The sequence below is a fragment of the Sceloporus occidentalis genome, unplaced genomic scaffold (assembly GCF_023333645.1).
Source record: "Sceloporus occidentalis isolate IW3139 unplaced genomic scaffold, rSceOcc1.0.p SCAF_2, whole genome shotgun sequence".
Lineage (NCBI taxonomy): Eukaryota > Metazoa > Chordata > Lepidosauria > Squamata > Phrynosomatidae > Sceloporus > Sceloporus occidentalis.
This window is the reverse complement of record NW_028316982.1, coordinates 103,155,825-103,170,482: the sequence shown is the minus strand read 5'-3', so window position 1 is coordinate 103,170,482 and position 14,658 is coordinate 103,155,825. Positions and strand designations below refer to the sequence as shown.

Here is a 14,658-nt window from a genome sequence, read left to right as displayed (position 1 = left end):
TAAACATTATAGGTCTTCTTAGGGACAGGAATTTTTGTAGGCTGCTAAACTAGTATTGCTACAGTAGCATGCAGTTTCAGGAAACTGAAACATATAGAGGCTACTGCAGCCCTGGAACTGAGTCCCATTATTCCTTGGTTGTGTTTCTTTTGGTTTTAACTAAGTTTTCTAAACTAAGTGGCTGCAGCAGCAGTTGGGGTAAACTAGCCAGGGCAAGAAAAGAAAGACAGGATTGCAAAGGAGCCCAGCTCACCGAACATGAAGAGGAATCCCTATGACAAAATATCTCAGCCCTAGTGGCCAGGACCAAGTTAATGGAAGTGAAGCATACACACAAAACACACACATGTTAAGCACCTATGAGGATGAAGAGGCCAGCCCTTCCCAAACTTCTGCTAGTCATTAACTCGGTTGTTAGGCAAATGAACTGAATTTTTTTTAAGCAGATAGACGCCAATAAGAATGTGAGAGCATTCCAGTTTATTACACTAGGTATCATTGTAGTTGTTAGCGTTCAAGTCATTTCCAACTTATGGCAACCCTAAGGCGAACCTATCGTGTGGTTTTCTTGGCGAAATTTGTTTAGGTGAGATTTGCTATTGTCGTCCCCTGAGGCTGAGAGCATGTGACTTGGCCAAGGTCACCTGGTGGGGTTCCATGCCCGCGTGGGAATTCAAACTTTAGTCTCCAAAGTCATAGTTTAATTCTCAAGCCACTATACCATGCTGGCACTAGGTATCACACGTGTGAGTAATTACCTGCTGGACCAACATCATGGGTGTATGCATGGCGTTATGAGCTCCTGGTTCTTAGGGAACCAGTTTATTCTGCGTAGGATAAAGTTGGTGATAAATAAAAATAAGACCTTAAGGGATAAGATAGTGGTGGTATCTCATTCTCAGCGTAACAATACAGCTGCTGTTGTAGAAAATGAGAATATTGAGGGGAAGGGGCATCGCTCCAAGGCGCATCACTACAAGAAGGAAATAATTATTTCTTTGATGGATTAATTAATGTTCTGTCATCCTGAGAATATCCCTGTGGGGCTGGCCTTGTAATACAGGGGGGTTCAATCATTCAAGACATAGCTGTTTCTGTGATGGCTCTATGATGGAAATGTAGACCGTGCAAACGTTGTGGACCCTGTACATTGTCTACATAGTCTGGCTGATAATGTTGGAGTGGAATTAGTAGTTGTGGTGCACAATGACAGTAATGATCTGAAGATGTCTAGTTATGAAGTCTTGAAATTTCCATCTTCTTAGTTGAAGGTAGAAAGCTAAGACCTCCTTTGGGCCAGTTGGACAGTTGAATTTAGGGGCCTGTTTGAATGGATAAGACTCCTTAGCTTTCACCTGGATAAGTTGGCCCTACACATGGAACGGGTAGCATTTCAGAGAACTGTGCTTTTAAGAGACCACAAAATAACATCACATTTTATTTTTGATGTATTGGTTTTAGCATTCACACATAAGCAAGAACAAAATGCACAAGTATTTACTGAATCACATAATATGATTGGCAAATGCAACCATTTTCTAATGGTCAATGTAGCAATGAGTTTTTGACAGATCAGTAAGGAGCTGAACAAACGTATACCGAATAATGAATATTTTCCAGAATGTTACTTACCCAGTTTTCCAGTACTGTCAGCCTGTATTAATAGCAACAATTTATACTGAGTCTGGAACATATTCAAGGAAAAGGTGCTACATACTTCTCAAAGCACACTGCACTGCAAACAATATCCAATAGCATCATCTGACAAATCAAGCAAAACCCCATACTTTGAATTCTTGACATTAGTTATGTTCAACAATCCCTTTTAAAGTTATATAACACTCTTTAAAAATAAAGTCTTCCTCCAAATTCTGATCTTGCAGAAATTTAGGGACACTAATATTTTCACCTAATGAGAATTTTAACTAATCATTTCTAAAAGAGACTGTTACGTAAACAGAAAGTGCCACACTCAGTTTATCTACAATGCACATGGAATTGTTTTACTTCTGTGGGGCTGGAGAATCTGTGGGTAGAGATGGAAATTCAATTTCAGATTCACCACAATTCACAAATTTCCTCATTTGGGTTGAAAAGAGCTTGAGGGTTTTTGAGACTTCTGTTGACCTCTGAATAAGGCATCTCCTCCAACACACTCTATCTTTGAAGAAGCTGCTCAGTTCCCACAGACCTAGGGCTGTGTCATTTTTCATTCTATCCATCTGGCGTATAGTCTTCCTCTCTTCCTACTGAAGAGTAGGAGCCATGGTGGCACAATGGTTAAATGCCTGTACTACAGCCACTCAACCATAAGGCTGTGAGTTCAACAGCCAGGGACTGAGGGTCGACTCAGCTTGGCATTTTTCCAAGGTCGCTAAAATGCGTACCCATCTTGTTGCATACGCATTATAATCCACTTAGGGAGTGTTTAAGTGCACTGATAAGCAGTATAGAGATGTACTTGCTCTTGCTCTTGCTACTTCTATCTATCTTTCTGAGCATTGTAGTATTTTCTAATGAGTCATGTCTTCTCATGACATGCCCAAAGTATGACAGCCTCAATTTAGTCATCTTGGCTTCTTGAGAGAGTTCAGATCTGGTTTGTCCCAAGACCTATTTGTTTGTCTTTTTAGCCATCCATGTTATCCACAGAACATCTCAGATAAGTTTATTTTCTTTCTATCAGCTTTCTTCATCGTTGAGCTGTCACAACCATACATTGTGATGGGAAATACAGTGGCTTGAAAAATCATCTCTTAGTGTTCAGTTTCATATCTTGGCACTTTAGGTTCTTTTCTAGTTCTAGACTGCCCTTCCTAGTCCTAATCTTATCCTGATTTCTTGACTGCAATTTCCATTCTGATCAATTATTAATCCAAGGTATGGGAAGTTTTTAACTACCATATACACTTAAGTTGACTCATGTATACTGTATATACGCATGTTTAAATCTAAAAATTTAGGTTAAAAAATTGACCCAAAAAAATTGAGTCAATATATCCACGGTCAATGTAAGTACTGTCCTTTTACTCATATGTTGTGTGTGTGTGTGTGTGTGTGTGCGTGTGTGTATGTACACACATATATGTATATGTAACTATCTCCTGGTGAACGAGGAAAATTTAATTTGTCCTGGAAGCACTGACCCTCTTCTACACTCTCATCCATCCAACCTTTACTATATGCACAAATAGTTATGCCTATAGGGTTTTTTGGTACTGTTTTTCTTTGCTTCATCCTTTACATCCTTCATTACATGCCCCTAAATTTTACCCTCAACTTAAACATGGTCATATCAAAATCCATAATTTTGGCTCCAAAACCTGCCCTTCACTTATACATGAAGTCGACTTATAGTCGAGTATATACGGTAAGTTGAGGGCAGGTTTGGGGGCAAAAATTATGGATTTTGACCTGACCTATGGATACATTGAGAGTAAAACTTAGAGGCACGTAACAAAGGATGTAGAGCATGAAGCTAAGGAAATCAATGCCAAAAGTTTACAAAATTGTGGCAGGCGTAACTGTGTTTTTCCAATCCGGGAATTCAAAAAAAGTCAGAAGTAGAGCCATGGCAGAGAGAGTAGAGGAGGTTAGTGCTTTTATTAGGTGCTCCTGGGATGGACTAAGCTCTTGCCTTTTGCCACTCTACTCAGAAAAAGGGGGTGGTTTCTTTCTTTTCTTTTCTTTTTGACCCATGTATAAGTCAACCTAGTTTTTTTGGGTCAAGTTTATTGACTAAAATTTCTAGACTTATACATGATTATATACAGTATTTCAGTTTCCTCATCACATTTCTATAGAACCTCCGTGGTCATTACTTTACTTTTCTCAATGTTCAGCATTAAATCTGCCTTGGTACTTCCTTCTTTGACTTTCCTTAGTAATTGTTCCAAGACTTTGTTATCTTCTGCGCTAGTATTACGGTGTCATCTGCATATGAAATGTTAAAATATGAATATTAATGAATGCCTGGATGAAAATACGCTCACTAAACAAACAAAATATTTTTTATTTATTTACTGCATCAAGTTAGAAGGGGGAGATATCTGCATGTAGATGTAGAGGGGATCACAAGGGTAATAGGTTTGAGAACCACTGGTGTATAGGATTAATCCATAGCCATTGAGCATGTTTTGGACTACTTCCAGTGAATCATAATAATTTCTGTATTTATTGTGTAATCATATGCAAAAGTCTTGATGAAAAGAACTTCTAACAACATGTCAGATTAGAGATAGCTATATGTATCAGGAATGCTATATTAACATGACATTACCATTTTTTGTCCCTTTATTTTAATGAAGGAATTGTATTGCTAATTGTAAGCCATTATCTGTTGACACAGCATCTACATGCCATTATATATTAATATAATTGAATTCTTCAGTTTTTGGAACTTTTCACATTTGTTTTCATTGTAGGTGCAACTTCTCCAATGTAGGGTTAGCCCTAAATTACTGACATTTTTCAGAACTATGTTAAAAGATGTTTTTCAGTATACAGTAAAATTCTTTGTTGTCATATTCATTTTGTACATTTATCCTTTCTGGATACAGATAAAAATGTACATTTAAAAATGAATATCCCTAAAATCCATATCTCCAAAATGCGTTTTCTCACATTTGGAAGCACACATGGGCAAGTATAGTAATTCTCAATGAGCACAGTTCATTGTACGGACTTCCCACTTTCACAAGGAAATAAAATATGCCATTGGATTCAAACCTCAGCTATTAAATACTTTAGAGGAAAAACAACTCTCACCCTCATTTTCCCATGCATAAAATGGATGCAACAGTTTTTTGCATGGACTGCTTATGAAAAATAAAAAACAAGTAACAGCATGTGTTTAAAGTACTGACCCAACAATTACATGAAAGACAGGAATTCAGTTCCTTGCCAGATAGCACTTTCTCCCCCGTGTTTCATGGAATTTGTCTGATTTTGAAACCTTACCTTCTTATTTGATTTCTTTTTTAAATGCACATGATCTTACAATATTTCTGCTTACAAAAATAAGTGGTTTTATCCTAAGGCATGTTTGTGCGTTCCAATTCAATTATATTTAAAACATTTGAGTTTTAATTTTTTTAAAAAAGCTTATTAATATTAAAATAATAAGGAAAAACAGGTTTCTTTATTATTGGTATATAAATGTTAGGCATCTTACATTCTGATAATAAGCTGCAGCTAAACAAACAAGGAAGAACTTAAATCTCACTATTTTTGCTTATAAAATAAATCCCCTGCTGTGATAAGCTTAGACACGGAACAACAAAAAATCAATTTTATGCTTTCTTATGAACGAGTCACGCCAAGAATGTGTAAGCATGTACTGAAGATATTCTGTGTGGGGAGAGAAAATGATGATCCCACCCTCTGTAGGTGCTATTGCAGCAATGGAATCCCTTTGCTCAATATTATCCTGTCCAATGAGGTGGAATGTTTCACAGGCACATGGTTTATGTGTCTCAAAATAACTTGGGACCTGCAAACTGACAAATGCTATTGCTTCAGTGGTGACAGGTTGTCCAGCTTGTTACAGCCATCTTCCCTAAAACGAAGGTTAACGCCTTCTCCCCTCTGCTGATGGACTCCAAGACACTTCAGTTCCAAAGGACCTGAAGGAGTACCATCACTTCGTACTTAGGATTCATTGTCACCGTGATTGTGTGCCAGAGTTGGATTTCAACATCTGGACAAACTAGAAAAGGTAACTTCTTCAACTTTCAAAATGTTACTGTGTTTTGATGACCAGGTGCACAGAGGGTCTCAAAGAGAGGGTGGTGGTTTGTGTTGTATTTGAATGCTCTTTATTGCTGATAAATCATATTACAGGAGCAAGTAACTTTTATTTACTGTCTATCTTAAATTACACAGTGGATTCAAGATTAAAGAGAACAGAATGATCTTCAGAATCATAAAGAGAGAGGGGAGAGGTGTTCCAAATTCCTTTTGTCCATGTTTAGTTATTCTAAGTTCACAGAAGACATAAGTATAAATGGCGTGGATAAGAAAGCTTCCATTTTTTATTCCCCCTTTTCAAAACAGTAGTTGAAAATGTTATATGAGTCACTAGCATTAAACCCACATTAATCATCTGTATTTCCTCTGCAAAAAAATAATAGAATCTAATTTAATAATGCCATGTATTTAAAATCTTTATTTTTCATAGTGTGTGTGGTGTATGAGTGTGCGAGAGAATATGTGTCATGTAAAATGATACTGCCAGCTAAATTTAGGGTTTGGAGATTTGCTACGTGGATTAATGTACACAACAGCTGCAGGAACAGTTTTGCTCGAAGGGCATTGCTCCCTCAACCCTCGCCCTTCTCTCTCTCTCTCTCTCTCTCTCTCTCTCTCTCTCTCTCTCTCTCTCTTACTCCCTCTCCCAAAAAATTTAAAAAACTTTTTTGACTGTCAGTGGCAAATGTTTGGCATACTGTATTGCAACATTAAGCAGTAATTGAAAGGGTGTAATGAAGCATAATAAATAAGACTTGAATAACATGAAACAAATTCTTAGATTATCTGTGTAGCCACTATTATTTTATACAAATTTTATGCAGAAATGCCATTCTCTTCAGATAAGTTTTAATAGAAATTCCTGGGTTTGTAAAGTAAATCCAAATAAAAATAGAAGAAAGGCAGGCGATTAACAGAAAACATTCTAACTATAGACACATGTTTAAATAATTCATAGTGGCTAAGGATAATTTTTGCCAACTTTCCCTTAATGAATATTTTCAGAAGTAAAATGTGGTCCTTACAGCCATGAAGAAACATTTCTCAAGGCACCTTCTGAGGTTTTTCTCTAGAGATGACTGAACAGCAGTTTGAGGACAACAGATCAGTCCTTTCAGGAACAAAACCTCATACATTTATAATAAATAGTATACCTTGGAGTAGGATGTACACACATACACACAGCACAGTTTTGTCGAATACTGCAACTGGAATTTTACTTAGTTGTAGTTTTACTATAGAGATAAGCGGTATTGCCCCAGCTTAATGTAGCACCAATATTATTTTTAATGAGGCAATATTAATGTACAAATTTTTGCAAAGTATTCAAATGTATAATTCAGGAGTGAAGATTTTGGCTGCATTAATAGGCAATTAATGACAACATTTATAATAACGGGAGATGCCAGAGTGGTTAGCAATTTGTGGCTACAACTTGAGCTCCCTTAAAAAAAATCAGTATACAGCAGTTTTTCTTAAAATCTGAGATTACAAGAGACTGTAGTCCTAAAGCGATTTGCTCAGTAGTAATTCTGTTAAATCATTGCATTAATTTTTTTCTGTGATGATTAGGCTGTGAATCTAAAGTAAGCTATTCAAACGTTAGTTCTAATGAAATCAATTAAACTTTTGGTAATTTGTAGTTTGAACATTACAGCTATGTTATGTTGGGAGAATCAATTATTTTATGAGATAGCATTATGAATTACATTATGTCTCTTTTCCCCCCCAGTTTATAGCAAAGGTCCCATAGCACTAGAAAAATATGCTTTTAAATTAAGCCAAAGCCTGTTGTTGTTGTTGTTGTGTGCTTTCAATTAATTTCTGACCTACGGTGATCCTAAGGTGAACCTGTTAGGGGTTTTCTTGGCAAGATTTGTTCAGAGGAGGTTGTCTTTGCCTCCCTCTGAGGTTGAGAGAGTGTGGCCTGCCCAAGGACACCGAGTGGGTTTCCTTGGCTGAGTAGGGATTCAAACTCTGGTCTCTAGAGTCATAGTCTAACACTCAAACCTCTACATCACACTGGCTCTTTAGCAAAATCTTACATGAGAAAAAATATAGGTAGACTATGGGTCATTGCATATCATACTCCATCCCCATCCCTGTCCAGTCCCATCCAAACTGGAGTATCTTTCTAATATATCAACATTAGCTCCTCTCTACTAAGCAGATGGTAGATTTAATTCTTTTCTCAGATCTAGCCAGGGAGTTCTCTCACTGTGTATAACTGTAACAGAACAGAAGTTAGTATAGAGATTAATGAAGATAAAACATAAAAGTAGCTTCCCTAGTTTTTAGCAGCCCCCCAAATGCCTCTAACTGCATACACAAGAAAGCATTGAGTAGAAACACTTTAGTGAGTTTTTTTAAAGCTACAGTGGAATGTGGTGTATGGCCTATATTTGGCAACAGTAAAAAAATGATGTAAAACAAGAGATGCATTTTTTCCAAGAGGCAATATATAATTTGAGCCGCATTCATTAGCCCTACAATCTGTTTTCCAGGCCAAAGTGAAGAACTAGAATGCAGCAGGTGAAATAGTAATGAATTAGATTGTATATCTCTTTATTATTATAGTACTGTACTGTACTGCCATTTAAACTGAGACAGTGCCATTGACTGATCTGTTTCATAACAACTTAAAGCATGCATTATTATTCCTATTAAAAATAGATATGCAGATGTATAGGACAGAATTAATATATTGTATTGGTATGTAGAGGAATCTTGCCTGCCAATTTGTTTCTTGCAGCCAAGTCATTTTCCCAACGAAGTGGGACCAATATAGAGGGAGAATGTAGACACAGTTTAATCTGAAATAAGAATGATATATTCCAACTCTCAGAATGATTTTTATAAAACTGATAAGGCCTAACCTAAGCCTTCTGAGTTAAGCACAATAAGTGACTGTTTGTATCTGCATGTTGTTGGGAGAAAAGAATGCTGCTATGCACATGTAGGGTGATCCTTCACAATAGTGAGTCAACTCAGAGTGGCCTAGTGATGCATAGGAAGTGGGGAATGACAGTCCTGTACAATCTGACCCCAAGCGCTCTCTCAGTCTTTCTGGTACAATAGCTCTGTGCAGGTAAGAGAAGTTCTTGCCTGTATATTAATATTTGATAACTCTGAACAGTGCCTGATGGTTTATATGTGTGTGTGTGGGGTGGGGGGGAGACATCAAGCACCACAAATGACATTTTTGCATCATTTCATCTCAAATACAATCCTTTTCAAAGAAGGTATAAACAAAGAGTGATATCAGTGCATTTTAAAATAAATTCTACAGCCCGTTACAGATGGGCATAAAATACGGACTGGGTTCATATTAGGGTTAGAAAGGGGCATCCCTTCCGGACGCCCCTAACCCTAATACAGACCAAGTCCGTACAAAATGGCAGCGCTCATTCCACACGGGGGCTGCCATCTTTACATAACGGACGCACTGCATCCGCACGTCACGCGACGCATATGACGGTGCGAGTGCGCCATTGGCGCCTCACGGCGTCATATCCGCGCCGCAAAGAGAAGCACCATTTTGGCACTTCTTATTTGCAGCACAGAGGAGCCTCACGGTTTGGATGCTGGGGCTCCTCTGCGCTGCAAATGGCGGCGGTGGCAGACCACCCCTTCTGGGCGGTCTGTAACGTGCCCTGGTTACCTCTGCTTTTTGTGCCTGGATTTGAATAGAGCATTTGTTGGGAATTGATCGACTCTTTTGAGATAAGCTGCTCAAAAAGAGTGCTGAGAATATTAGGGATCAAACCTGAGCTCTCCCTGAAAGCCAAGAGGACCAAATTGAGGCTGTCATATTTCAGCCACATCATAAGAAAAAAAATGACTCATTAGAAAAGACAATGATGCTATGAAGGGTAGAAACAGAGGAAGACCATGTGCCAGTTGGTTAGGCTTGATCAGAGATGCCATGGGCATGAGCCTGCAGGATCTAGTCTTGGAGATGTCTCATCCACAGGGTTGCCATGAATCAGGATTGACCGAAAGGCAGTTAACAACAACGATCAGTTGCATTCATTTTTGTACAAGGTGGAGAACCTAGGACACTCCATATGTTTTGGACTACAACTTTCATAATCCCTTACCATTTTCTATGCTGTCTGGGATGTCTAGCAACTGAAGTCCAAATAGCTAGAGGTACAGCAAGGCTGCATTATCAATGGTGCAATTGGAAGAAACGATCCAGGGCCATCAGTTTTTCTTCCTTTCTCTCTTGAAGCTCACTGCAGACTGGTAGCCAATAGCTCGTAGACTGGCTCCCGGTCCATGGACTACCACTACGAGTAGCAGTGAACTAGATAACAATTGTTAATGTGTTGTTTTTTTTTAAAGTAGGACTTAAATTCATAAATTATTCCTACCTACTCTTCATAGGAGAACAACAGACTGAAAATTATATCAAAAGGGTAATGCTCAATTATTTTTTTTCTCAGTCTTGGAGACTGGCATCTATGCCAAAGCTTTAATTAGGAGCTATTTTCATCAGAAGATTGTAAAGGGTTGTAAACGCTGTGAAAGGCAGGATTAAAACAATCTTGGAAAACCGGACAGATGTTTAAAAGAAAATACAATTCCAGTACTATACTCGTAAAGGGAAAGAAAATCAAATGTACATTTTTAGAAAAAATATTAATGTCCTAGCAGTCATTTTATGTAAAAGGACCCAGGGGATTGTAATTGATCACAAATAATAAATATGAGCCAGCAATGTTTTTGTCTCTTGTAAGCAGAGACTATTTTTGGAAGGCATGGCAGAAACTTTACAAGCAGGATGTGATACCCTCTAATCAGCACAAATCACGGTTAGGTTGAATATTCCATTGCTCATTCCATTCCTAAGAAGAGCCAGAATATTTATATTGAACAACCCCCCTGAAGTTTATTTGAAAATGTGCATCATTCAACAACCTTGTGCTGCATTGCAACTCTCATCATACCCAGTTGTGTTGCTCTATAACCTCCATTCTCCCTACCCTGTCTGACTATTGGTAAGTTAGGAGAGAGATCATGCCACAACAACTCTGGCTTGTTCCACTGTTGTGCCATATCTGCAAGCTGTTGCCTCAGATTTAACCTGAGTCAGGCCTTTAAAATGTGGCTCCTTCCTCAAAGTAATCAGAGCCCACAAATGACTTCACAGAATTCCAGCTGTTGTTGCTGGCTTGGTCCTAAACAAAAAGGTCTATGGCATGTGTGTCAGATACACTGCAGACAAGAAGACATAGCTGGGAGTATGTCTTTGATGTGGTACAACACACTTGCAAGTTTTGCATTTATGGATTAAATATACTTTCATTTATATCCTCTGTCATGGTCTCAGTGAACATGAATCCAGAAAAGCCGAGTTAAGTAACCAAGAAGAGCTGTGCTAGACATGATCACAAAGTCATCAAGTCTAGCAGTCTGTATCCACAGTAGCCAAACAGATGGCTTTGGCACAATAGAATCCTCCCTGTCTAATTTCCCTAATGACCACTATAGACATATTTCCTCTGGTGCTGGAGGGAATATACAGTATATCCATCATGACAAGTAGCCATTGAGACACTGTTCCCCCATGAGTTTGCCTAATCCACATTTAAAGCTATCCATCAGCAGCCATCATTACGTCTTGTTCTGAATTCCACAATTCAACTTTGCAATGTGTTCACAAGTATTTCCTTTTGTCTTCCTTGACTCAGCTTCATTGACTGATCCTAGTATGGAGAGGGAGAAGAAATTATCCGTGTTTACTTTCACCACACTTCATAATTAACACATCCGAATTCCTATGTTAGCAGAGGCACATAGAGTAGTTAATATCTTCCTTGTTGTCTGGTATACAATCAGCCCTTCATATTCACAGATCTTTTATCCACAGATTCAAGCAGCCATAGTCTGAAAATATTTTTTAAAATATATAAATTCCAAAAAGCAAACTTTCATTTTGCCATTTTTATATAAGGGACACCATTTTATTATGCCATTGTATATAATGGGACTTGAACATCCATGGATTTTGGTATCCATGGGGAACTAAACCCCAGCTCATACCAAGGACCCACTGTATATATTACTGTACTGAAAACAGTTTATTCTTTTTCTGATGGAGAGGGAACAGTAATTGCCACGTTTGGGGGGTAGCTTTAGCAGGACAACTCTGTTTTTGATAGGTGTCAAATGAGTAAATAGATGGAGCTTTTCCATCTGGTATGTGATCTTCCTTTCTTTTTTACTGCCCTCAACCTTTCCTAGCATTATTGTCTTTTCTAGTGAGTCATCTCTTCTCATGGTATGGTCAAAGTATGACAGCTTCAATCTGGTCATCTTGGCTTCCAGGGAAAGCTCAGGCTTGATCTGTTCTAGGACCCGTTTGTCTTTTTGGAATACTACTTACTCTTGGCTGCTAAACTGCAGTCCTGCTGGAAACTACAGCCCTGTTGGAGGGGAAAATATGGCAATTCTTGCTATGAAAGTTCCAATTCAGTAAGTGACAGTAATTCAAACTGACTCCAAATTAGATTTTTCAGTATACAACTGCCCTGACCTATTCACAGACTTTGGGGAGGAGGAGACATTTTCCACTTGTAACTTTATATGTTTTCCTGTAGCCTCTTCTACCCCCCCCCCCCTTCCTTTTTTCCTTTTCACAAAAAATTCTATTAAAGATGGGGGGGGGCAATGTCTGTACAATGGCTTTTTATTGGTAGCACTAGCAGCTGCCCACTTGAAGGAGATTAAAAGCTTTAGAGGGAAAGCATCTCAGAACATAATGCCTTGGATGCTAAGATAAGTTAACTTCCAGAAGCTCAAAGAATGTGTCTCATCCCCTCCTCCCACTGCAATCATTTCTATTACCATACAGGAGTGTATTACTGAGAGTTATTTAATAATGTTCTTCTATTATCCCAATGAGAGACAGTGTGATATAGCTGTTTGAGCATTGGACTAAGACTCTGGAGACCAGGGCTTGCTCAGCTATGGAAACCCATTTGGGCATGTCTCAACCTCAGTACAAAGCAAATCCAAACCCATTCTCAACCAATCTTGTCAAGAAATTCCCATTATAGGATTGCCTTAGGGCTACCATAAATTGGAAATGAAGCCACATCACAATAATCATCCCAAATACAGTGGTACCCCGGGATACGAATGCGCCGCCTTACGAAATTCCCGGGTTACGAAAAAAAATTATTTAAAAAAACTGTTCCGCGTTACGAAAGTTTTTTCGGGTTACGAAAAAACTTTTGGTGCTTTTCGGCGCGATTTCACACCAAATCGCGGCTTTTCCCCATTAGCGCCTATGGCAATTCGGCTTGCGAAAGTCTTCCGGGTTACGAAAAGGGCAGCGGAACGAATTAATTTCGTAACCCGGGGGACCACTGTATTCCTCTTTAAAACTGTTGCTGCTGCTGCTTTTGTAATAAGGCCACTTTTAAAAGTGATTTAAGAGAAGATAATTGTGCAAATCAGAATCACTCTGCACTATAGCAATAATATATGATTTCTGCATTCTCCTCCAAGGCTGTGTTGTTCTCTTTATAAAATGCAGAGTACCTGAATTGAGCCAGAGAATATTCTTTATCTTCTTCTAAATAAAGTTTGAGAAGTACAGCACTTTGATATTCAGAAAGAAAAACTCCTTCAGGCCTTATCTATTGTGTATGTACTCGGGCTGTAATCCTAAACATGAGTAATAAGGAATTGTAAGTTCCACTAAACTCAGTAGCTATGCTAGGGACTGCACAGTTAGTTGTATAGTGTACAGGATCTGTTGGCTAAATTCATCTTCTTTTTTTTTTACATTTTATTCTGGCACATCTTACTGACAATTTCCCCCTTTCCCCAACAAATCAGGGAGGGATAAATATTTCTCAGCATATTGTTTGGCTGCTAGCCCAATGCTTACTTACTAAATACAGGGCAAAAGAATCGTCTTCCAACACTAGCTGAGAATAGCAAGTAAAATTTGCTATGCTATGACCTTGTATGATCCACATTAAAAAATTAGTTTCAAGCTAAGTGTCAGACAGTAATGTTTCTGCATGTATGGGGAAATGCATTTTGTGAAAGCACCCCAGCCTCTTAATCTGCCTTAGATATAAAAACAACTTGGATTCCTGCAGCTAAACTATCACAACTCATAATCCCTTCTGGATTCATTCTCAATTTAATCTTCATTTGTTAAGTGTGATCAGACAGAGTTACTGTTGTCCTTGCAACTGATGCTTCTCAGTATCTTCGATGTCGGTGTCTGTCTAGTCTAGTTTATATTTTATTAATCTATGCAATATATCTTTGCTACGAATTCATCCTATGATCAGTAAAACTAGTAGGTTAATCTAAAACCTTAGTCAATTAATAAAAAGAGCTGGTTTCAATCAGCAAATTTTAGTTGGTGGAGTGAAAAATTAAGGAGGACTGCTGAATATTTTTAGAAGCTATTTTGTTTCTAGTGCGTTACTGTACAAGAGAATGAAAATATATATTAGCTCTGTTACTCATTTAATTGTAAATCAACATACAATTCCTACAATATTTCAAAATGATCCTTAACATTGTAATTTTCATAACAAGTAAATTCTTTTGGAGAGAAAGTGTAGTATAGTGGTTTGAGTGCTGACTAGAATTTTAGGAGATGAGGGTTTGAATCCCTGCTCAGTCATGATAATCCACTGGGCAGTCTTGGAGATGTTACATACTCAGAGGAAGGCACTGGCAAATCTCCTCTGAACAAATCTTGCCAAGAAGACCCTGTAATATGTCTTGAAATGACTTGAAGGCACACAATAACAAATTCATTTAATTCTAGTCAACTAATTTATGTGTTGAATTTATTATTCACCTCAGAATTATTTGTTTGAAAAGCCTGATATTTACCCATAAATAATCCTGATTATAAAACAATAGTGTTTA

At 38.0% G+C, this 14,658-nt stretch overlaps 1 protein-coding gene across 6 annotated transcripts in view; it reads left to right on the top strand.

Moving 5' to 3' along the window:
* The window catches only part of MYPN (myopalladin), a 112,391-nt gene that overhangs the window by 20,126 nt on the left and 77,607 nt on the right, over positions 1-14,658 (top strand). Inside the window, exon 1 of one of the 6 annotated variants that reach the window (XM_089510508.1) lies at positions 5,531-5,716. The exons of the other annotated variants lie outside the window; for them this stretch is intronic. The gene's annotated coding sequence lies outside the window, so the exon portion shown is untranslated. Of the gene's footprint in view, positions 1-5,530; positions 5,717-14,658 lie in introns of those variants that run through there. 6 annotated transcript variants of the gene reach the window in all.